General features: G+C 45.6%; 2 long non-coding RNA genes across 3 annotated transcripts; both read left to right on the forward strand.

Annotated features, from left to right (window-relative positions):
• The first annotated feature begins 1,762 nt into the window (after positions 1-1,762).
• Positions 1,763-20,274, forward strand: LOC119373187 (uncharacterized). 2 transcript variants are annotated; one of them, XR_005179771.2, is made up of 7 exons: positions 1,763-2,482; positions 2,612-2,677; positions 2,742-2,846; positions 15,893-16,035; positions 18,163-18,340; positions 19,112-19,303; positions 19,965-20,274. It is a non-coding gene; the product is annotated as an uncharacterized LOC119373187 (long non-coding RNA). The 2 variants fall into 2 exon arrangements; XR_005179774.2 differs by lacking the exons at positions 15,893-16,035; positions 18,163-18,340; positions 19,112-19,303; positions 19,965-20,274 and adding an exon at positions 4,875-4,962 and having other exon boundaries at positions 1,906-2,482.
• Positions 13,600-14,749, forward strand: LOC125756299 (uncharacterized). The gene is made up of 3 exons (XR_007414344.1): positions 13,600-13,713; positions 13,783-13,889; positions 14,669-14,749. It is a non-coding gene; the product is annotated as an uncharacterized LOC125756299 (long non-coding RNA).
• Positions 20,275-24,811: the final 4,537 nt, after the last annotated feature.

Here is a 24,811-nt window from a genome sequence, read left to right on the forward strand (position 1 = left end):
AAGGTAATAAACTGAACTGAACTGAATATGTGTATGATAGGTACTTTCAGTTGTTGTATAACGATGCTGAGCTGTTTTTGCGCGTGTACAACTCTATGTGAACTCATCGTTGCTGATAGAGAGAGAAATAAACATTATTAGGAACAGACACAATCCTTTGCAGGTAAGCAGCCTTCTTAGTCCAGAAACCGTAGACGCTGATCGTGTCCCTGGTGAGGTAGATCAAGTAACAGGGCAAACTTGAAAGCTGAGCTCTCAATGTACTCGAGTCCACTGCCTTGATACAAGCCACCACAATCGCTGAAGGCTACCATATGATAAGCCAAGGGAAGCAGGCTAATCGGAGACTAAAGTGGGAATCTATTTTAGCTGTCCTGGCTAGGCACAACTAAAATATTGGACACCTCTGCACACTCATCAACTCACAGCTGCTTGAATATGGAGCAGTGGCGGTGCTATTCGTTTTCAAAGAAAGTGAATTTCCTGAAAAAGGAGAGCGTTTTATCGGGCTATAAAACGTTTACTGGTTCCCGCCCATATTTGCGTCGCGGATTACTTAAATTTCAGGCGAGTCAGAACAAAATAAAATGATGACAGATTGCTGTAATGTTATAGAGCCCCTGCTGAGCGACAGCCTCCTCTGCAATGCTCGAGCGCAAGACGCACAGGCAGTGCGTGGTCATGACACACGGAGGACAGTCGTCACAGCAGAATCGTAGGACAACATTCATTACAAAATTACGTTATTGCTACGTTCAAGAAGTAAAACTTTCTCGGACTTCTTAGTTTCCCAGTCTGCAGCCGACAATAACCACTGTCGAAAGTGGGGGGGGGGGGGCTCCGCCCCCCCAACATTTCTCAGTGGGGGGGGGGGGTGCTAGCGCCCCCCTTGCCCCCCCGGTAGGTACGCCTATGACTTCGGACATCGCGCCATTGTAAACCGAGATCCGTATACCTTGCGTCCACCCGTACCAATTGAGACCTTCCAGAGGTCTTCTTTAATACAGCGCAAGACTGAACGACCACCTCGCCCGCAGCGTCACGGCCGCTTTGTATCCAGCGGCCGTGGTCATGTAAAGGAATTACACCCCCTTCAAAGCAGCCGTTAAGAGCCATTACATATTGTGAGAACTGTGAACCGCTGCCATTTCTTTTTTTGCCTATAATATCTTTCTGGGACGCTTAAGGTACGAATAAAGGTAACGAAATTTTGGTGAGACATGGAGTTTTCCCGAAAATAAATAATGAAAATAGGTGTTTTTCTCAAATAATTAAGGCCCTCAGCAAGTGCCCCCCCTCCCCCCGAATAAATCAGTCAAGGGTCAAGGTATGGGGCAGACTTTGCGCCCCCCCCCCCCTCGAAGGTGACTGAAGGGGGGGGGGCGCCCCCCGTGCGCGCGCAATATGTGCTCACGTTCGTCCCCTAATTGCAAGTCATGCCGGTAATTGGTTCGCAATTCAAAACCGCAAGGTATATACGCGAGAAGGCCGACATCACGGAAGCGATCCGACCGCTTCAGCTCTGCAGTTTAGGCGCTTGTGGAACCTCCGAGAGCGACTATCATGCGCCGCATATCCTTCGATTTTGTTTTTGTACATCTTCGATTTCTTTCCACCGCAGTACGCACCGCGCGCAGACGGCGCAGATCTCGCCGATAACACGGCGACGAACGATGCCGTGACGTAATGGCGTCACTAGATCTGAGTGCAACAACGCATGCGCGAATATCGGAGTGTCGTCGTGAAAAAAAAGGGCTACACGCGGGCCGCCGACCTCCATTTTGCTCTTGCCAGACGGTCGCGCTGCGCATGTTGCGGACCGAGGGCAGTTCTTCGGCGCCATGGATTGGCTTGCCACGACGTTCAGGCACGGGGCGTGTAGTTGCAGTACGTACGAGTCGCGTTTCAACTTTTTTTTTCTCTCTGTGTGTGTGTGTGGACTTTACCTGGACTTGGGGAGCTGTGTACCAGGAACTGCGTCGCCTGGGATTCATCGAGGACCACTGCAAGCTTCGTCGTCGGCATCGTAATTGGTGAGCCCCAATATATGGCAGGCCGGCGAGGTGTGGGGCGTGTTCACCGAACGTCACTCGCTATAGTTTCCTAGCTCAACCGAAGTTAAAGGTTGCGTGGAACTTTAGCGAGCGGGTTCCTTGAAAACTGCTGCCACTTCGGGTCCAACTCCCCGTGACACAGGCGCGCGTACTACAGCTTTCAGGCTTAGCTTACGGTTAGGTAGGTAGGTAGCTCGTCAGGGGTTGTGTTCACGGGCGGACTCGACGCTGGGATGCTCGTGGCGCTCCCGTGGCCGCCATTTCGTGCCAGACTTCTGGTGCGTAATGGGGGTTTTCGCGGGCCGCAAAGCGGCGTCCCGGTGTAATTGCCTCGTCGGCTTGTCCCCACACTTCAAGAAACTGGCGACGTTTGAACTTCAAGTCTGCACAACGCGTCGCGTCGGGGACCTGCTACGGGAGGAGCGCAGGTGGGTTAACCCTTTCTGACGCGTTCACGTGTTAGTTGGTACTGCCTGTTCTAGCTGGCATCTTTTTCACGATTTGCGTGTTCCCTTTGCCGTGTTAACCCTTGCACTCTTTTTTTTTTCTTTCTGTAGCTTCAACTTGGCTGCTAGACCAGAGTGCATATGGACCAGCCGTGGCTTCGCGCTCAAGCGTTATTCGTGAGACTGCGTTTATTTTTTTATGCATGCTTTCATCGTCTAACAAGTGTTGCTTTCGTTCCAGGAGCGCTGACGTACTGACACGCCCCGTGCCACACCGGCGTATCTTGCGCACTATATATCGCCGACGGGAGTCCTGATGGCGGACGTGCTCCCGGCATTGGATCGAGTAAGCATCTCTGTCGTATTTGAGCAGTACATTAAACGCGAAGGGCCACCTTGCTTCTTCAAGCTTTGTTAATCGCAGCCATAGTTCTCGCAAGGATTAATATCGTGTCGAAGCGTTTAGGGGTGCCGAAATGGTGACAGCAACTTTAGTGACTTGGCAGCTTACTGCGTTAAGCTACCGTGGCCGGCCATGGCAGGCGCATTTATTTGGTTGATAGCATTTCAGCATGTGCTTGCGTCAGCTTTAAATTTTGGAGAGTTGCTCGAGGTAGAGTTTGCAATTAGGGCGCGTTGCGCCCGCGATAGTTTGTAAGTTTGTTCGTTTGTCTACTTTATTTCTTTGTGCTAGTCTTATACCGCCCCTCCAATATAAATGACCTTTATAAACATTTACAACCTGTTTACTAACACACACACACACACCTAGGAGGCAAGCTATCAAACGCTGCTGGTGACCGTAGTAAATTACGCTGCAATTAGGACTCTTAATTACGCAACATTTACACAAACCAGGGCTTTCTCAATTACGTTAGAATGAGTTTCATGCTACGTGTCACACATGGGCCCGTAGCCAGCAATTTTTTTCGGTGAGGGAGGGGGGGGGGGGACTTGGCCTTGGCTCTTTGAGAAAAACGCCTCTTTTCGTTTATTTTCGGCAAAACTCTCCCATCAAGATTTCAAAGCGGGCCCGGGCCACTGCCCCCCCCCCGCCCCCCACCCCGTTTTCTACGGCCTGGTCACACATATATGCTAACAGTAACGTGTCGGAATCGGGGTCTGAAACGTCATTTCTTCCTCTAAACCTATGGCTCTTCAGATAAGTGTTGCCCTTAAAGTTGCTGTTAGTGTAAATGTTGTACAGATGTTGCGTAGAAGCCTTGACATTTTGTTTTCTTGCTCTTGGTACGCTCATGCCTCAAAGTATGTACAGTTAGTGTCAAAAGCTTGAGGACCACGGCACATAACTAAAAAGCCGAATATTCCCACTGCTAAGACAAGGAGCCTTTGAAATTTCCGGCCTGTTCTGAAACGCGCCGACATGTACTGTGGAGTGCAGTAAAATAGTCAAATTCCTGAAAAATAGTGCTCTCGGACCATGTGGTTTTGATGCCGACTGTAGTCATGCTCGAGTTGCAGTGATAGCCTTGCTTCAAAGGGCTCCAAGAATGCAGTGACACCACGAAATGTTTGTTTTATAAAATTACAGTAATATTGTTCATTTGCCTCATTCTATTGGCACTGCCATGCCATTTTGTTCACATTTTGACCATGGAAGGTGAAACTCGTATTCCGCTCAACTGTAAATTGTTACCTGGACATATACCATTGAGATGTGCATTCACTATGGTAATTACTTGTAGTAAGCCTTATTTAGTCTGAGAAGACAATTCGCTGCACCATTTGACATTTACTTTGATCTTAGCCTTTCGAGTTTTGGTAATTAACCCGAATTAGTATGTAGTTAAATATTTAACTGCTCAGCAGTCGGTCATCTTTTCTTATTTACATAAATTTAATCTTAAATTCTAAATGCATCTGCGATTTGTATTGAGTTGTATTCATTTAGAGCAGACAAAACCTATACTTTTGACATTAGCCTTGGAACGTGGCTCGCTGGCCAAGCCATCGAACGAAGTAGTGCCTCCATTGAAGTAGTTGGCTGCAGTCATGAGCAGCAAATAAGGAAACGGTAAAGACGATTATTGTGCAGAAGGTTCAATTCTCCTATGCATGATATATATCGCTCATGTTAGACTGGATATGCAATCACTAACGCAAGAGAAGTCAAGACACCAAAAATGCAGTTTTTCTTTAGGGAGTATCGTAATTGGCGTTTGTGGTGTCTTGACTGTGTCCGCATTTTCATGCCCAGTCTTTTTAAGCTGAATACGTGCCAACTAGCTCAGCTCTCTCCGTTACTGTATCTTGCTCCTTCTTGGCCACTAGTCCCATGAACTGACGAACAAGTTGCGTCCACTTTCATACGTTGTGCCTCGAGGGATTAATAAGTTCTTTGACTTCATCTCAGGAGCGCCGACTGTCTTCACACATGCCCTGCGCCACAACGGCAGATCTTCCTGGCGGGCATCTTCCCGGCACTGCCTTAAGTAAGCACTTCCTCACACGTCCACGAGTAGATTAAACAATAATCGTGCTTCTAGCTGATTTAATCGCAGCCATTCTCTGAAAAGGTTACTACGGCATGTCGGAGTGTTCTGGTATATCTAAGCAACCACCATAGTGACTTTTACTAGTGTTGCGCCGATATAAGCTAAGATGAGGGCGCTACGGTTATGATTGCCAGCAATGGTAGGTGCGCATATTTTGTTACGAGAGAAACTCCCATACCTTTATATTTACGCAGCACATTAAAGAAAATCTAGCTCCTTGAAAACATCTAGTAAGTAGTCGGTAAATGCATGAGTGCACCTAACCGGGCTTTTTGTTTAATCGTTAAAACGAGAACAAACGGTATTGGACAAGTGACAGTGATAGAACGACACAGCGCGCGCTGACAGTCTGCAGTTCTATCGCTCTCTAGCGTCTAACACCGCTTGTGTCCTGTCTCGGTAAATGCATTCATTTTATCAGCTTAGTTGTGCACGAGTTTGGTCTTAGAGTGCCTCTTCCTGGCCGGCAGCCAGTACAGAGAAATACTGCAGTTCCTAACCAGAAAGGCCTCCTTAGTGTTTCAGAGTACAGCTCTAAGTTGCTGTGTCGAATGTCGGTGTTCCCTGGTCTGTCAGTCATGACAGACTAAAAACGCAGCAAAATACAAAATTGAACGCGGGGAGGACGGTGAAACGGCACAGGACTGCAAGTGCCGCATGAGACAAGGTGCAACAGTATTTTCACTGTCTGTCGAGACCACAGCTCATTGCCACCATTGTCGAGGGGACCCGTGCATTAGAGAGTATGCACGGGTCCCCAGAGTATCTCTGGTAATGTTTAACGCCAGATAACTTCCAAACCACTTCTATGTTGCGAGATGCCACGTAGTTGGCTCTACTTCGTGAGAGGGGCTTGTACTACACTCAAACCTCGGTATAACGAACACGGATATAACGAATTATCGGTTATAACGAAGTAAATGAAGAATAGTCTAGTAATAGATACAGCGTTACAAATAAACGCTTATAACAAATTTTCGGATATAGCGAAGTTATTTTCGTGGCAGATGTGACTTTATGAGGTTTGAGTGTAGTCTAATTTTTTTCTTTCTGCCCTAGACTGACAGCAATGGTGCACTTTGGAATTTCCAAAGGTGTCATGAAAAGCCTAATTGCTAAACTTTTTATCGTCGGCTTATATTAAGTTCAGTGCATGGCGAAGCACTCTGAACGATTTCCAATGCACCATTTTTTGTGCTTGAAGATTCCATTTTATGCTTGAAAATTTCTTCGTCACTCCACCTAACCCGTTGCTACCCTCGGTCACACTCTCGGTATTTATCCAGGCGCTCTAATTGAGCACCGGTTATCTGTCCATCACGTGGCCCTGATCCGTTTCTTTCTCGTAATGCTTCCTCCATACTACCCCTGTTCGTTTCGACTCTCACTGCTGTCTTCCTTAGATTAAACTGTCGTTTATTGTTTCATCGTATTCTGTGTGGTCCTTTTAACGAATTTCTTAGTTTCTTTCGCTTTCTGCCCCATATGTTACAACTGACCAAGTGAAATTTTTTTACCCTTCCCGCTTTCGTGGCAGTGGTATTACACCAGTGATGAGTTGAGAATGCAAGAACGGCTATTTGGGCTAAAAGCGAGGAACGGAAAGCAAAGAGGGACGACACGAGCGCTGACTACCAAATGATTTATTGTTCAAGACACATGTACATATATATATATATATATATATATATATATATATATAATATAGGTAAAATCTTTTATCGAGAACACGTCAGTAACGTGACACGTTTCGGTGGAATGTCCGATAAAACGAAGGTACACTGATAACAATTAACACACTAACCCTTATCCAAAAGCGCGAATTCTTTTTCATGCAAGGCCACCGAAGGCTGGCTCACGCATTCATCGTCAAATTTTCTAATATAATACGCCTCAGTGAATTACCTTGTTACTTGGTCTTTATGGCGTTCCAACACACTCCCGGCCTGAAATTGAGGCTGGCAGTCGCAACTTTTGCAATGCATCACAAGGTTGGAACTTATCCCTTTGCATAGGTCATTCTTATGTTCCCCTAACCTCTTATTTATGCAACGACCACTCTGTCCTATGTAACTGCGCCCGCACGTTAAAGGAAGCCTGTACACCACGCCCACGGAGCATTCTGCAAACTATGTGTCCTGAACAATAAATCTGTTGGTAGTCAGCATTCGTGTTGTCTCTTTGCTTTCCGTTCCTCGCTTTTACAGCTTTCCTTCAGCACTACCGTGCTTGCGCTGCAACCCTTTCGTATGCGCAACAGCCCATTTTTAATCTTTTGTGAACTTCCTTTGCATGAGTGCTCCCCTTTAGCTTTTACATGCTCTTCTGCTTCTAGGGTACAGTTGCTTAACACGCCTTTTTCTCTCACCATACCACCTAGCATGATCTTTGCTTTCTACATGTTGAGCTTCAACCCTGCTTTTACGCTTTTTCGCTTCTTCAGTCATTTCCCATTGGCTGCCGTCATTCATGAAGTGTACGGTGTCGTCTGGAAACTGTAAATTGCTAAAACATTCTGTTACTCTTTCTGCCTATTTCTTTCCAATCTAGCCACTCATACTTCCAGACATGCGTGCGCAGCAATAGGGATTGTATCTTGTTGTCGAACCTCTTTCTCGATCGTGACTTTGTTGCTTTTCTGGAATAGCTTGTCCCATGTACCTTGAGTCAAGACTTTAAAAATGAGTCTCGTCGGAAGCGTGGAAGCCTTGGAATTTTCTGGGTGTGTTTGTTCTGGTTTATCGTGCGTTCGTGCTTCTGTGTAGTCTCGCTCAATGCGTTGCAACATGGTGGCCTTCCGTCAAAGGACCCTAAGCCTCAGTGAATGGTATCAAATCATGAATGGTAGTCTACCACTATCCCTCAAGAGGAAGGTATATAACAGCTGCATCTTACCGGTACTTACCTACGGAGCAGAAACCTGGAGACTTACAAAGAGGGTTCAACTTAAATTGAGGGTGACGCAGCGAACGATGGAAAGGAAAATGATAGGTGTAATCTTAAGAGACAGGAAGAGAGCAGTGGGTCAGGGAGAAAACGGGGGTTAAGGATATCATAGTTGAAATCAAGAAGAAATGGATATGGGCCGGGCACGTAGCACGTCGGCAGGATGACCGGTGGTCATTAAGGGTAACTGACTGGATTCCAAGAGATGGCAAACGCGTGAGGGGGGAGAACGAAAACAAGGGGGTAGATGATATTCAGAAGTTTGTAGGTGTAACGTGGCAGCAGAAAGCACAGGACAGGGTTTATTGGCGGAACATGGGAGAGGCCTTTGCCCTGCAGAGGGCGTAGACAGGCTGATGATGATGAAGCCTCAGTGACAATGGCAGATATTACATTGGTTTATACAATACCAGTAATCTAAAGTGTTTCCTTGACCACTTTTAGTTTGCGCTGCAGTGTTTCATTGGTGCCACTTTTACCACTGGCTACAAGTTGCAATTCGTATTGGGTTTGACTGTGCCTTGTTACCCGAACACATATATCTGCAAGTTTAACATGGTAAATAACTGAAATAATTAGCTTATTGATTAGCATCAAGACATTGCCATATCAATTCACTTTACTGTACCTTGTGTTGGTAGTGGAGACTAGTATGTGTCTTTGGTATTACCATACCAGGGTTCCCCCTGCTTTGACAGTAATTTTTAAAGAATACATCTAGAAAAGGCGTACCATCGGAGCATTAGCGGTATTTGTGTGCTTAGAGCCAGTATTTCTCATCACTTGGTATGTTGTCTTTTTCATTCTTGCTTCCTGCTTGACTCGCTAACATGTCAAACTTGTAGGCCGGCCCAATTACCTCGGAATCGAGCATTCATTTTCTGCAGAAGGTTTTACTATTTTGTTTTTGACCGAGAAAAACAAAAGCCTGGGACATATTCAATAGTCATGCGCTCGCATGCCTAGGCTCGGGCGCTTCAGAGCGAACCTTGATTGATACACGGCTGCATTCGTTTATCGCCGCACTGTAGTTTTACCATGCTGGATGGTTTGATGGTCTTCACGACCTAGCTGGCGCAGAGGTTAATTCGGCACCTGCTGACTGTCTCATCTGGCACTTAGCATGGCTTCAACTTGTCACAGGTTTTTGTTGACAAAATGAGGTTTGCACAAATTGAGCTGGGTGCCTCGCAATGGAACTCCTGCTTACAAGTCGCAACCTCTCTCCCCACTCGCAACTGACTACACCACGCTCAATGCGTGAGCAGCAGTTTTTATTCTGCAACAATTGTAGATCGTGAAGCCATATACGATGTGGCGATAAACAAATTCAGCAGTGTATCTGTTGGTTTTCGCATGAAAGTGCTTCAGTAGCCGTTCATGAGCGCACCTCTATTTAAAATTTTGCAAACTTCGATGAATTCTTGCTCTGAAAAAAAAAAACAGTAACTTCAGTGCGAAATGAGTGCTTGATTCTGAAGTTATTCAGAGGTGGCCTGTAACTTCATAACTGACACGTTAGGGATTTATATAATAAAAATTTACCAGTTTCATGATGGCTAGCATTGAAAGCATCTTGGCTGTACACAGCTACCGCTAATGTGCAGTTGGTACAATTTTTCTAGGCCTGTTTTTGTTTTTATATATTGTGGCCCGGTTATAACTACCACTCTCAATAAAGCACATCAATGCAAACAAGTCTTTATTTTCAGTTCACTCATTATCAACCATCATAACGAGGTAGGAAATATTCCAGCAAACATTTAGATTATTTGTCTGGTTTTTAGTTCGCTTTTAATTAATGGGAATTTTATCAATTACTCTGTCGCTTTCAAATTTGAGGCTATGCTCTTGTAATATAAAAGACTTGATATGGCAATGGGAACGGTGCATGCGAACCAAATGTGCATTCACCTATTTTTAGGGCAATTGTTTCACTCATGGTAATAACCGTACCAACAAAGTAGCACGTTTATTAACATTAGTGAACCAGTTTCTAGCTAAATAATGGTAAACTCTTGTCACCAATATCTAGTTAGTAGCTTTACTAAGTAAGAGTTCAAATTTGTAGTAATGACTGATTTATGCGGTAGTGAATTTCACTGCCAATATTCTTACAACGTTCAGTAAGAAGTTAATCCTTTTTGTTGATCAATGGAAAGTTGAGCGAGTTGGTAAGAATCCATCCTGAAAAATGGTGAGCCTGCAGACACGAGAACACAGATGAGAGCGAGGCAACACGATCTGCATTTGTTCTCTTCTCCGGTCTGTACTTACACGCCCACTTTTTCACGATTAACCGGTCAGTGTTTAGCTACTGCATGTGTCGAGACACTCAGTAGACAAATGATTTTTTACCCATCTTTTTTTCGAGGGCGGCAAGTTAGGCTCCCAGTACAGTGTCCTGTAAACATATCATGGTTTTCGTTCCTCAAACGCTGGAACTTGTTTCACATCGGTGACCAGTGCCTCTAACGTTGCAGCTCTACAAACTTTGTGCCGCCGGGTCTAGCAACAGTAGAGGAGGCCATCGTCAACGAGTTTCAGTGCTGGCAACGCATCGGGGACCGCCACAAGGATCGTCGTTGCTGCGAGCTTCAACATCGGCATCAAACAATAGGTGAGCTTGCTAACCAGGCTGGCGAGGGTCACGGTCTTCTCCCGCGACGGAAGTGCGCGTAATAGCTTCAGGTTTAGCGAACACTAGGCAGGCAGGTAGCTGTTAGGGGGTTTCCGTCGTGGGGGTAAGACCCATCTGGAATGCGGTTTTCATGGGTGTAATGCGGCACCCGGAGTTATCGTGTCAGCCTATTGCGTTTCAGAACCAGCGCAGACGTCAATCGGCATATCATCATCCACCAGGTTGGTTTTTTTCTTTTGCTTTTTTGTAGATTCCTGCATTCGTCCTCGTCTGTCATGTTTCTTGTCAGCATTACATTAATTTGCTTGTGCTAAATCTAGTCGTCACTAGATCCTAATATCTAGTAATCTAGTTAAATCTTTAGGTGAACATTAAAGAACCCCAGGTGGTCGGAATCTCCAGTGCCCTGCACTAGTCTCTCATACTCTTATAGTTTTGGGACTTAAAACCCCAAGAATTAATTGCCTAAATAAATTTAGTAAAGTCTTTTTTTCTTCTCGCACTACAATTGCAAATGTCCTATTCCCTGCTGCTGCCAACTTGTAAAAGGTGCGATACCTTCATCAAGCGCTCCTCGCTTTTAGTCTCACGCCTTCAGTCAACCCTTGTATTGATGGGAGATAGAATAATAATAATAATAATAATAATAATAATAATAATGATAATAATAATAAAATGACTGCTGTCAGTTGATTACTGTCGGTTTTATTAGAGTCCGTGTCTTTCCAGTCTGTGTCATTGCGATGTTAACTTTTGCCCTCGGTTATTTTCTCGCCCAGACACACATGGTTGCTGCCTTGGTCAGTCTCTGACCTGACCCAAGATTTCTGGAGCAGTGCTCATGGTGGGTGCCTATCATTCTTTAGGAGTACAGGTTTTTGGGCTAGTTGTTTGCTATAAATGACTTCTTAGTGCTGGAAAGACAGGACTTGAAAGACTGCAGGACGTGTGCATGCCCTGTCGTCTTTCAGTCTTTCTAATGCCATGGCATAATTTCTATCATGTCTTCTGTGTGTGCTTCGGTCTTCTAACGAGTAGCCCATCTGTTGCAGGTCGCATGATCCTATGTTCTTCATCGTCTTCATCCTCTTGAGCGAATGAGGCGAATGGAGAACACCGCGTCTTGCATAACGGCCATGTGTAATAGTGCAGGTGTCCTGCACCATTGCGCATGACGTCTTGCCCAACACCGCCCTACACTGTTCCGTGTAAGTTTAAGCAATGCTCTTGCCTCATGAACTGTCGGGAGTAACGAGCTGTTCCCGTGTCATTTCAGCTTGTCAACGTTCGCCTCTGGCAAAAGTTGCCCCGGCTGGAGCATGCCATCTGCTCTGCGGTACCTCTCGTAAGTATGTCGTATACTTCGGGCAATGCGTGTACGCAATGTATTTCACGACTGGTGCCAGCCATGGTGGCTTAGCAGCCAAGGTGTCGTGCTTCTAGGCTTGAGGACATGAGATCAATTCCCAGCTAAGCATGCTGCATTTTGATGTAGGTGAAACGCAGCAACACCAGTGTACAGTACTCGCAGATTGAAGCACGACATTTTTTTCAGTATATTCTCTCGCTGTTCAGACGTGGGACTAACCAATGGCTGAGTAGGAATGTATACCTAACAGGTCCCTCCCTGTCTAGCTTCTCTGGACCTCAATAAAGTTGTTTACTACTACTAGTATAATTACTTCTATGAGCAACCTGTCTGCTAAAGCTAAGCAAATGTGGCCACTAGAGCAAATCTGGCTCTAAAGCAAAGGTTGGCTCTCGTGCAAGTGTTCAAGGTAGCAATTATGCTGCTCTATATGACGTGAACTGTACACCATGGAATTGAAGGTACCAGCATTGCTTAACCACATTTTTTTTCAGTCCGTGAATACTGTACCTAGATTTTCGTGCTTAACAGGGCTCTAAGTAATCGACAGTTCTCTGCCATATACGGGGTGCCTTGTAATCGTATCACTGTTGTGACATGCAAGACTTCAGAATTTGATTAATATGACCAATGATGTGCGTTCTTGCAGCTCTGCAAACTGTTGGTGTCACCAGGGCCACGTGCTGCTATGGACAAGGATCGAGCTGCTTCCCTGGCAATTAACAGAACATCGACAGTCATTGTTACCAGTTTCATCAGCAGCATCGAATTGGTGAGGGTGCGGTGTGAGAGTAACAGGGCTGGCGAAGGCGGCATGCTTTCAACGACCAGTGCTACTGCCAGTTTTCTTGTGCCATGGAATCTTGAGGTTAATCGTGCAGGGAACCATGTAGCTAAACTTCGGCACAGATGTTGCTGCGACGGCTCTTCTCCGCGATGAAACCGGAAGGGGACCAGCTGGTGTGGCAGCGCATATAGCTTCGGGCTTTGTGAACCTGAAGTCGTATGCGTCTTTAATGGCAGGTCGTGGCCGCAGCGAAAGGACAAGCAACACAACACTCGCAAACATGATAGTTTTACCCTAGGCAGGTCGCGTACAGGACGTCCTGGGGAGGCTGGCGCTGGACTGTAAGGGCCAACATAGGTGGGTATTACCTTGCCGGTGCTTGTCATTCGGTGGGTAGTACTCTGCCAGTACCTGTCTTCGCAATCGTCCACCCACTAAGTCCTGCTGCGGCCACTGTAGCCACACGAGTCGTGTGGCAAGTCGTGTAGCGGACACTAGGCAGGCTTTAGCTAACACTAGGCAGGTTGTAGCTTTTGGCAGTCCCCTTGCGTTTTCATCGTGAGGAGGGCCCACTTCGGATTCCGTTGCGCTCCCGGCCGACGTTTCGTGCCGGTTAATTCTGGTACAAAGCGTGGCGTCCGTGGATGCAAGACGGCGTTAAGTTTTCTCAACTGCTTAATTGTTGTCGCCTTAACTAAATGCCATAGACTTGTATCAGCAGCCCCAGTGAGTAGTGCCCATGCCGCGATGGATGTACAGGTGAGTTTTTCGTATTCTATAACTCTCGGGTCTACGCTTGTTAAGTCTTACTGTATTGCAGTCCGTCCTTCTACGGTTTGCTTCATTTCTATGGTCACGCTTGCCCTCCGGTTTGTCTTCAAGCCTGGTCTTCAATGATCCTGACCTTGGAGAAGACCGTGCATGGATCACCCGTAGGCCTCGCAGTTGAGATTGGTACGTGCTGTGCATAGACCATGTTTTTTCCACTTTTATTTCAAGCGTTCTCCCCAACTGTCGTTTCAGTTCCCGGTGGCCATATCAGCATGCACAACGCAAGGTGGCTGCCATGTTCCTGCGTGGGTCCATACAAGCCTCAAAGCCAGTGTTCGAGTGCTGTCGAATAAGTTCGAGTGCCATCGGGAGACAGTTCAAATCTTGTTCAGGCAAGATGTCTGGCCTTCAGTGGCCTCTCTGCAACCTCTCGAATGTATGCTGTAAACCTGTAAGAGTGGAAGTACAATCGTGAGCAGTACGAGCGGGAACACGCGAGCGCAAGGCAATTCTCAAACCCAACGCAGGGAGCTTTGCGGCAGCCACTGTCGTAAACATACTGGAAAGGGTGCTGCGGTTCCGCTAAATGTTGGCACACCTGCCTCGCTATTGCTGACAAAAAAACTGCAGCTGATTGTGTATCTCGGGCCACTCGAGAGTATAAAGCGGGTATGACAAGCAGAGTGCGGCTGTGTGCAGTCTATACATAGTGGTTTTGGGATGTTAAGCCCCAGCAATAATTATTATAGTGGGCAGTTTAAAGCTCTGTACAAAATACCGCTTTTTCCATTCGCTTGTGTGTGTGTGTGTGTGTGTGTGTGTGTGTGTGTGTGTAACACAAAAAATCGGGATACATCAAAATAGATTTTAAAGTGGTACTTTGCTGTGTGTGCGTGCTACAATAGGTGCTGCAATATCAAGCCCTTGTCACATTTTACGCATTGTAAAACTGGACGTGTGATGGGAGTGAGTTCACGAAAAAGCATCACTCATTCCACTTTATTTTTCAGTGCTACCCGTGTGTCAGTCAAATTGTGGTCCGATGTTATTCGCCGCACGCTCGTGTGTTCTGTCGTAGGGCTGGTGATAGTACATTGCGCATATTCAGGACTACAAACTGCCTTGTATGACATTACAGGTCCTCATCCTGCGCAACCTACTGCTGTCTTGATCATCTGCACCAGGAGAGCAGACATCTGCCCACCCCCATCTCATTTCCCTGCTGGCGCTGAACGGGGACTTCCTGGTTGACATCCTCTCAATCAACACAGCCTCGCGTGAGAATCTCTTGTACTTCGAGCAATACGGTGAATGACGATAAATATGCTTTAGCAGAGTGTACTGCTAGGTGAACTGGTACATAGCTTGACAAGTTTTGTGGCGCAAACTGAGAACAAGGAAAGAGAAGACGTGACGCCAGCATCCTCTCCAGTCTTTCTCTCTCGTTCTCAGTTTGCACCACAAGCCTTTCGTTAAAGGGACCATGACACCAAATTTTCGATCGTAATCAGTGCCATGTGGGTTAATCCTCGTGCGTCCACACACAAGCTGGCGAAATTGCAGTGCATTTGGTCGAGCACCTACTTGATAACTGAATATATTTATAAACACAAGAGCGTACTGAGGGTCGGGCAACACCGGCACACTTGTGAACTGTGACTAACAAGCTGCTTGCTTTGTGAACGTCGGCATTCCGGCCAATTCCGGCGAACGGTTTTGTTCCGTAGCAAGCGGCACATGCTGTCGAACTACTACGGCTTTTTTTCAGCTTCGCATTGACAACAAGTTCGCAGCTGCTGAAACTTTGCCAGAAGATGACTGTGCTCCATGCAGCACATCATGTCGCACACACCATGGCAAAATGGCAGTTGCCGGCAGCCGTACAGCTTTATAGCCGGCGGCTTCAGGGCTTATTTTGCACTGAAACATTGTTTTGCAATCCGATTTTCATATATGTACAGGCATAAAGACCCTCTACTTCTATCTTTTGCTGAAAACCACAAACTTTCTGACCATGTCATGGCCCCTTTCAGACAATGGGACACTGGTTTTAAAAATTGGCACAATCTTAGACTTGGTTCACATACAGCTGTGCTGAAACATGCCGACCTTTCATGGCACTTGCACCCAGTGGCGTGGCAGCTACGGCGTTGCGCCAATTAGCACTAGGACAAAGACCACAGTGGATGCATTAGCTAAGATCAAAATGCGACACCTGTGTATTTGTAAATTTAGGTGCACATTGGGAACTTCATGAAATAGTGAGCCCCAAGCCCAACATGCATGTCATCTTGCCGTAGTTTTGGAAAATAGAATCTTAAATTTTATTTCTACTTGGTAACTATGAGACGTGTCGATGCAGCTTTGCAAAGGGGCGGTGACACCTGGACCATGGACTGCATAACCAGGAACCCCTGACAAGGAGGTGCACTGCCAGCAATTCGTCAAGGACCACTGAAATAGCAATCATTGCTGCGAGATTCGCTAGCGGCACCAAGCTGGCAGGTGAGCCCATGATAGGCTGGCAAGGGTGGAGCATGTTCACAGTATATTGCCACTCGCCGTAGTTTGTAGTATCGCCAAACTTTGAAGGTTGCATGTTAATTTAACGTGTTATCCAGTGCTTGTAGCCTCCCCTTGATTAGGCAACTTCCACTTGTGTTCGGGCTACTTGTGTACGTGAAGCGCACCATTACATTATCCCTTTGCGAAATGCATTATTGACTGTCTATATATGCCTGAAATTTACACAATGTGATGCCAAGGTTCTGGAGACCAAGCTTAAAGCAAGTGGAAGTTTTCGCATGCTGTATTTTGCAGCAATTGTAATGATAGTGTAAGTAGCGTAATTATTGTAGATCCAGTAAGCCTATATTTCTTCAGACCGAATTGAACGTCCCGCTCAAATTACATGTGATGGTTACCTGCTCGCAGCGAGCGTCTCCAAAAAGGTACAAAAAATGTTGAAATTTCTGCTGAAACGTCAAACGTCTCGTTAAACGTTGTACTGCCTTCATTAAAGCATTCATGTGTATCAAAATCTTCGAAGCATGAGTGATATAAAGGATATAAGGAACATCAGCTCAATGTTTACAGTAGTTACCTTGCCAATAGTGCACAGAAAAGGCGTTTGCAAATGAGGACGCTGTGTCGCAAATGGTTATAGGCATGTGCGAATATTCAAACGAATATTACAGTATTCAAATTCGCTTCGACACGAATTTAAATTATTCGAAATTTAGAAATACGTGTTTCAAATAAACGAATAGGTCTTTATTAGACTGCTCGTAACCTCCCTTTAAAGGTTGTTTCACTGCGGTCAGTAGTTTTATGCCGTGAAAACACCTGCCCAGAAAAAATCCGCACTGCTGCAACGCCCCATTTCAAGGTTAAATGATAGTATTGCCGTCACATCGATTAATCATTGAAGTGTAAGATCATCTTATATGGGCTTATATGATCCAAGTATAGTAAATTTTAAAACTTAACATATTTTACCAGTTATCACTTGCATCCTACTGAAATTCAAATTCTGCTAGTACTTGCCAGAGTTGCTTCCACTTCACTTCGAACCAAAAAGGATTGACATTCGCACATCTTGTTCAAATTTTTAAGAAATTGTGCAGGTTGGTTCGGTCATAACAAATGTGCTCATTTTTCTTTATAATACGTGATATAGAGGTGTGCACGGGCTCCGGGTAGCCCGAGCCCGACCAGGCCCGCGGGCCGGGCTCGGGCGGGCCCATGTATTTTCACCTCGGGCCCGGGCCGGGCTCGGACTACTTGGAGTTTTATCGGGCCGGGCTGGGGCCCGCGCAAAGCTCGACTCAAGCCCGAAATATAGAGAATGACCGGGAATTGTTTTCCAGCACGCATACGGCGCCTTTTCTGCGACCGCCCTTTACCGCTTTTCCTTTCCATTCGCTACTTTAAACAAAAAGGTGAGCAGGTAAAGCACTGCCTCTGTTGCATTCCGACAATTAGAGAAGTAACACCACCTGAGCTAGTGACGGCGCCACGCGACTGTTCGCGTTAGATTTACGGCCAAATCCTATGAGTGAAAATGCACGCGACAGCGACGAGTGACCCGACGTAGATCGCCTTCGTGCAAGCTGACGCTTGCATGGGCATACCCCATACACGTGACGGCTCTGCCGAGCGAAGTCTATTGTTGCTGGCATGAGGCCGTCTACTTGTAATTTGTAATCTGTGTAATAGACTGTTCGTCGTGTGTCGTTTGATCATATTTGATATGCTCAATAAAATGCCAATTACCGGAAAACGATGTTTTGTTTTCGCAGCGAACCTTCAAAAAGCCGGGCCGGGCCCGGGATTGTCTTTTCGTACGTCGGGCCGGGCGGGCTCGCAGCCCTTTGCCGTCGGGCTCGGGCGGGCCTTCGACAAAGTCAGCGCGCCCGGGCCGGACTCGGGCTCGGAAATGCGGCCCGTGCACAGCTCTAACGCGATATTTACTATTCGATTCGAAATTATTCGCTTCGAACCTATAATTTACTAGTATTCGCACATCTCTAGTGATGTGCACTCTAGCCAACTCGAGTACGTTGTGTATATCGGTAAAACAGGTGCATCACGTTGCGCCACGATTAACAGGTGGCTGCCTTTTTCTTGCAGCTCTGCATCTGGCGCCCGCAATGGACGATCCCACAGGTCCTTGCCTTTCATCCAGTTCTTGCTCCACCAAAGATGACGTCTGTGGTTTTACCATCCCTCAGCAGACAGTTTCTTCTCCCTGCTGGTGCCTACTGCGTTCTCTTAATGGACCTTTGCTCGGCAATCTGCAGTCACTTGCGTAAGTACATCTACATTGACTAACAAGAATAGAGATGCAAGGGAAGAAGACTAAAACAAGCACAGACTTTCAACTCGGTTTATTGGGGAAAAGTACACGCACATGTACACACCCAGGCTAAGTCGAGAGCGCGTGCAAGATATTGCAAAAATTCACAAAACAGTGACTAAAGAAAAGTGCACAGAAAAATAAAATCTACAACGCTGCAGCAGAAAGTACAAAGCGATCAAGTAGCACTCAAAAAAGTGGATTCTTTTTTAGTTAGTACTAGTTATTTGCACATCTCTTCATGCGAAAGGCTTCGGCTATTTCTCACCTCAGTTTATTTCTGTGACAAACAAGATGTGCGTTTGTCAGACCACACAGCACTACACTAAACAGAGTTGAGTCGGCACTTGTCTTCTTCCCTTAAGTCTTCGTTTGTTGTGTGCGCGCTGAAAGGTTTTGCATAATGAATTCCTACGCACTCTCCCAGTTTTATATACTTCTTTTAGAAGAATCGGGCTCAAGAATTCAAACGCGACAGTGCAGTTCAGGGCTAAGCATTGCACACTTTACTTTGCGGTCCTCAGTTTGTGCCATATTGGTGTGGTTTCGATGTGAGCTCTTGCATCAGTCCACAGTTGTAGTGGCCACATTCGTAGCGACATGATGCTGTTATCTCGAGCAGTTGTGAATACGTCATTATAGTACTACAAATTTCAGTCTTTTCAATCCAGCAGCACCGTACATCGATCTATCAACATGAAGGTGGCTCACTTTTTCTTCTAGCTTGCCAACCTTCGCACCTGGTGCACGCGAGGGACGATCCCGCAAGTCTTTGTACGTCATCCACTCCTTGCTCCCCGGAAGATGACGTCGCCACTTGACCGTTCCTCAGCTGACGGTGTTTCTTCGCTCTGCTAGCATCCACAGCGCTTTTCTGGTGGACCTTTGCTGCGTGATCTGCAATAACTCGCGCAGGTATATCTACATTGAAGGGTACAGTGCACAGGGAATCAAATACAATTTAGGGCTAAGCAATGTGAAAACTTGTTTCGTCTTCAGTTCGTGTCATGTTGGTGTCATTTCAACGCGAGCACTTGCGTTAGTCAACACTGCCTTTAGCAGCCGGATTCGTAGTGGCACGACATTGTTATTTCGCAGTTGTGTATACTGCAACTACAGATAGTGTTTCTGTTAAAATGAGGAAAAAAGCTTAGCAAAGCTATAGATAACTCGACATTTCATAGAGTTGAGTGCAGCACTCAAAACATGGTACTGTGTCCCTGCTCTTTTTTTTAATCAAGCGATGGAGGAATTTCGAGCTAAGTTGAAGTTCGCAAAACACTTACATTATAAAGTGAGATTGCCTCAGCCTCTTCGCAAAAGTTTTGGAACTTATGACACCGCTTTAATTAATAAATCTAATACTACTGGTGCAATTGCATCTGCCTTTAATTTTCAGGCTGTCATCTACTCAAAATAACTGAACTTACTCCCTTGCAATGTGTGATAGTATCTATAATTGATCTCAATGTGTCACGTGGTGGGGTTCTAAACTTGGTGATAAAATTAGTGCATACTGGTAAAACAGGTGCATATGTCTCACAATAGTTAACAGGTGGCTTTTTTTCCTTGCTAGCTTGCCAACCTCTGCATCTGGTGCATGCGACGGACGATCTTGTCGGTCCTTCAAGTACATCGTCTAGTCTTTGCTTCATGAACGTCCTTGGTCGAACATCCTTCAGACGAGTATTTGATCTCTCTGCTTGGTGGTCTGCAGTGACTCGGGCAAGTACATTTTTTCTGGTGACGCTTTAGTGGGCTATGTGTTTGCATATTGCCAAGCGCTAGTAAGCCTTCATGTAATAAAATATTCTGCCGCATTGGGGACTATCATCTCTTGGAATCCACTCTTACCAGATCATGTTAAGGAGAGTAGTGGAAATTTTGTAATGTGTGTGAGCGCCGACTCCCGGTGCATTGCAGTACCATATGTGGGTTGGTCCAACTTCATGGCGCAAAATCAGCACTGATAATGAATTTCGAGAGCATGAGCAATTCAGCAGAAAGATGTCCGTGTGTTCGTTTGCCTGTACCTGCTGTCTCGCGTATCTGTGTGGTTTGACGCGTAAAACGACTCTGGTAAGAATTTGATCAGAACGGTACTTTTTAAAATTCTTCCAAATAGTATCCTTGTGCATGGATATACACCGCTACCAATTGATTCCCACTCAGCGAAGGCTCCCCAAAAGTCGGGCGCCGTAACTTATCACAGACTGACAGCCTGGTAAAATGGTGGGGACACCATCGAAACTGGCCCTGCAGGCTTGAGCTTCCAGGCTTCTCTTGATCGCATTACGGCTGATGCAGCCCTAACGTGAAGCAGGCAAACTTCTTGCTGTGCGCAAAGCTCAAGCAAAGCCTGAAAGGTCAGTTTCGACGATTGTACGGGCTCTCAGTTTGTGATAAGTCTCTTAATCTGATTTTCAGGGAGCCTTTCCAAAGTGGGAATCGCATTGGTAGTGGTGTATCCATGGCGAAGGAGAGTTTCGAAGAATTTTATAAGTACCAATCGGATCAATTCCTTTTAACAGACCCAGTCTCGTTACTTTAGACAAACCCTTTCTGTTCCTGCACTTCCCATTTTAGTTTGGTAGGACTGACAATTGAACTAATTGGTATAGATTCATAATTATAAAAGGGGCACCACGAGCTAAGACTAAATCGCTGAGGAACACGCTAAACATAAGTACCTGAATGGGTACAGGGCTTTTATCTGTCGCCACGTATGGGTATATATTTGTGTTCAGCGCATGTGAATAAATGTTCAGTTGACAGTTCAGCGCTTCTGTTTCATGTGTTCCTCCGTAATTTTGTCGTGCCTTGTGGCACAGTTTTGTAATTATGAATCCTACTTTAGTACCTCGCGCTGCTTTTACTACCAGACTACTACAGTGCAGTGTCAAGTCATGTGCAAATAACATATGCTTTCTAACTGTAGATGAGATTCCTACGGCTGCATGTGCTCGCCACTATTGCTGCACTTGGTGTTTCGTGGGCAGAAGTATAGTGAGACTTCCTATGCGAACTACATTTAACTGACACTCGAAACTACTCGACTCTCATCTAGATTGAGCATATCAGTACACCTGGGGACGTGGACTCCACTGTGGGACTGCATTTTTGCTGTTAACTGCGTAGGTTGCGAAAGCTTTCAAAGGCTGAAAATAGCCACTGTTCCTAGGCTAAGCAGGCATTTGGCTTTGGTACATATAGTGTCCCCCATAAACATGTGTTGCTATGTGTACATCTAATGGACAATTAAGCTAAAGAAAGCATGCGGGACGCTATTTGTGAACTGTAGTGTAATAACATAAAGCCTTTGAAACGCTATGTACACAATTGTGTACATCACTTGTTTTCGCCATTTGTAACGACTAGGGGCTGAGAGCGAGCATGATATATTGAGCTTTGGATCAAATCAATCTCCTGCACATTAAATGCGTCGTCATTTAACTTCATTTTGGAGTGTGCTGTTGTACATAATCAGTTTGCTGAAGGCACTACACTGTTCGAGTTGTTCGACGTGCCCCTTCGCGCGAGCCACATCAAAAGTATAATTTTTCTTTGCTCCAAATGGACATACCCGAAAACGAATTTGCACTATAGTATTTCTGACGTAAGATTTCAATCTAATAATGCGAACTCGGAGCATGGGTGACCTCTAAATAGATATTTAATTACAACTGAATAAGAATTAAGTACTACAACATACCTCAATTAACGCATTATGGCATTATTTTTGTTGCAATAAAATAGTGCCTTGAAATAACGTTGTATCGATTTGACGCATTTAGAGACAGTTCTTCATAGGTGGCGTGTGAAAGGGTTAAAAGGAATTAGTGGTCGAAAAACCACCCATTTCATTGGTGGGACCTGAACTCTCAACCATCAAATTACGCGTCCAGTGCTCTACCAATCTATGATGATATGCACATTCCCATTCACTTTGTTGGGATCTCGGTACATGTAATCCCTGGGAGTGTTAGCCAGCGCACCACTTCTAGCTAAAGTGGCGAGTGTGACATTCTTTTCACCAGAAGGTGTCACGTGATCTTTGCATGAGACGGCTGCTGACCAATAAACCCTCGTATGCTAACTTAACGTATTAACTCTGCCACGGCGAGGCCCTCTCTTTCAATGAATGAAAGAAGGGGAATTTTTTTCAGAGGCTCTCATTTCTTTGTTAAACACAACCACATAAATCCAACAGTTAGTCCTAGTGTAACAATTATGACGTAAATTGAAGCAAATTAAAGCGGACGAAAAATCACCCTTTTGGTTGGTGGGATTCGAACCCACAACCTTTGAATGTCTCATTCAATGCTCTACCAGGTGAGGCAAAAAAATTCCCGTTCTTTTGTCCACTCCTAGGCTAAGCAGAAATTTGGCTTTGTCTCAAATAGTGTCCCCCATGAACTTGCATTGCTTTGTGTCCCTTGTGTATCACGATGTCTAAGCATTATATCTTAATTTTCTTGCAGCTTTCTACCTTCGATCCCATTCAGCGGATGCTATGTCCGAACCCGCATCTCCTTCCATGTCCAGCCAGTGCCTACAGTGGGCAAGATGATCCTCCAGTCCTGTCCTGTGGCAAGGTGTCCCTTGGTCCGCGACTCTCCTTCGCGTTCTCACCTCTTGCTCATCTTCTGTGGAATGTATCGTGCATGAAAGCCCATCGCTGCGGCCTGCCCTTCTGATCTTTATTCAGTGTAAGGACTGTTTCATGTTGCTGTTCATCATGGCTCCGCTGTGACCACTAGTGGATGAAAAGTGGGCGGTGCACTGCTGCTCACCCTACCCCAGCAAGTCTTAGGCCAGCGATCTCTTGGATCTGCCCAGAGCTACCAGCTGTTCACTAAATTCTGTGCAACGCATCGGTGCTGGTGATACAGAGCCTAACAATGTACAAAGCTGTTCGAAGGAAAATTCAATGGTTTTCAGAATCTACCAGTTAAAAAATAATGGTATGCTGTTCAGCCGCTTTACGGTGCATCTTATGTTTTCAGACTGTCAAATATATTGGACCAATGTCGTCGATTAAATTACACAAGTGTAAAGTTTGGTGCACCATTTCACAATCATGCTCATGTTTCACCACCATATAAGACTGCAGTGCGATTGATTGACCCATCGGCATGTGTTTGTTGGCCATGATAGAGGCATCCATTCATATTGTGCCATGTAGTGGCATATTGATGCTCTTTTGTATTAAACTGCACGGAAAGCTGGGTAACTTGGTACGGATTCATCTATCAATCTGCACAGCAGAGGCTCTTCTGTGCGTGTATGCATTTACCTGTGTTGCGTATCTTGGGCGACACGCTCTTCCATGTCACCTATTCACAACTCAACTCGGTGGCTCCTTCGGTTCGGTTTTAAGGTTGTTGTGCGGATGCACTCGACATGTCCTCATTTGTCCAATTAAGCGGTTCAGCTGAAGCATCGCCAATTGTTACATGGGGGTGATAGTCTTCACTTCCTTGGAATCTGTTCGCTTCGGGCATCCTGGTTGGAGGGCGTCCGGAGCATCGGTATATGGTTCAGTGCTAACACTTTAACATCTTCCTGCTTATGGTCCACAACTTCAACTAAGTGCCTGTTACATCCTTCGATTTGTTTCCGCTGGTATATGCTTTCCAACTCGGCAGTTAACTTTGCATGCTTCGGTCTTGCTTCACCTGTAACATGTAAAAGCATCAATATGCCAAAAAAAGCGCACTGGAGGGGTATGTGGGGGCGGGCCATAATTATGGCAAAAACACACTTGCAGCCTGATGGGAGTCTGCCTTTTTTAGTCTGGTGCTGTAGTTTTCTTCTATATGCTTTTCTAGGAAACCGTGTGGCAGCAACACGGGGTACTGTGCCTTTTGAGTGAAGACTGTTTCTTGGTGACGTTCTAGAATGTTGAGATTGTTAATCAGGGAATCATACGTACGTGCTGTTTAGCGCCCTTTGAATGTTTTTAAGTTGTTTTTTGCCAGATTGGTTTCCTCCAAGCTATAAGTGTGCACAATGTGTTTATGAAATAAAGATAAATGCAGTGAATACATTGTTAAATCTATGTTGATCGCTATAGTCAGATACAACTTCGAAAGACTGGAGAGGCCCTGCCCAGATAACCGAACCTCACTGTCAGTCTGATTCTTGACATCAAGCCTGGAGTGTGTGCCCATGGGTGCAGGATTGTGTGCGTCAGCCTTTGAGTAGGAAATGCTGCTGACTTCTAAAGTTGTGTCAGTCAGTCTAGTAAGGTGCAAAGTTTTATTTCAAGACTTTATTGTGAAACATCATTTAATGCAAAATGCTTAGAAGTATTGAGGCTTGTGTTAAATTGCTTATTTGCTGCTCTGCACATCTGCTGCTGTACAATGTTCCGTTATAGTATTGTTCCACATTTACCAAGCACTTCTAGGCCTCTACCAT

This window comes from Rhipicephalus sanguineus, chromosome 11, assembly GCF_013339695.2.
Source record: "Rhipicephalus sanguineus isolate Rsan-2018 chromosome 11, BIME_Rsan_1.4, whole genome shotgun sequence".
Lineage (NCBI taxonomy): Eukaryota > Metazoa > Arthropoda > Arachnida > Ixodida > Ixodidae > Rhipicephalus > Rhipicephalus sanguineus.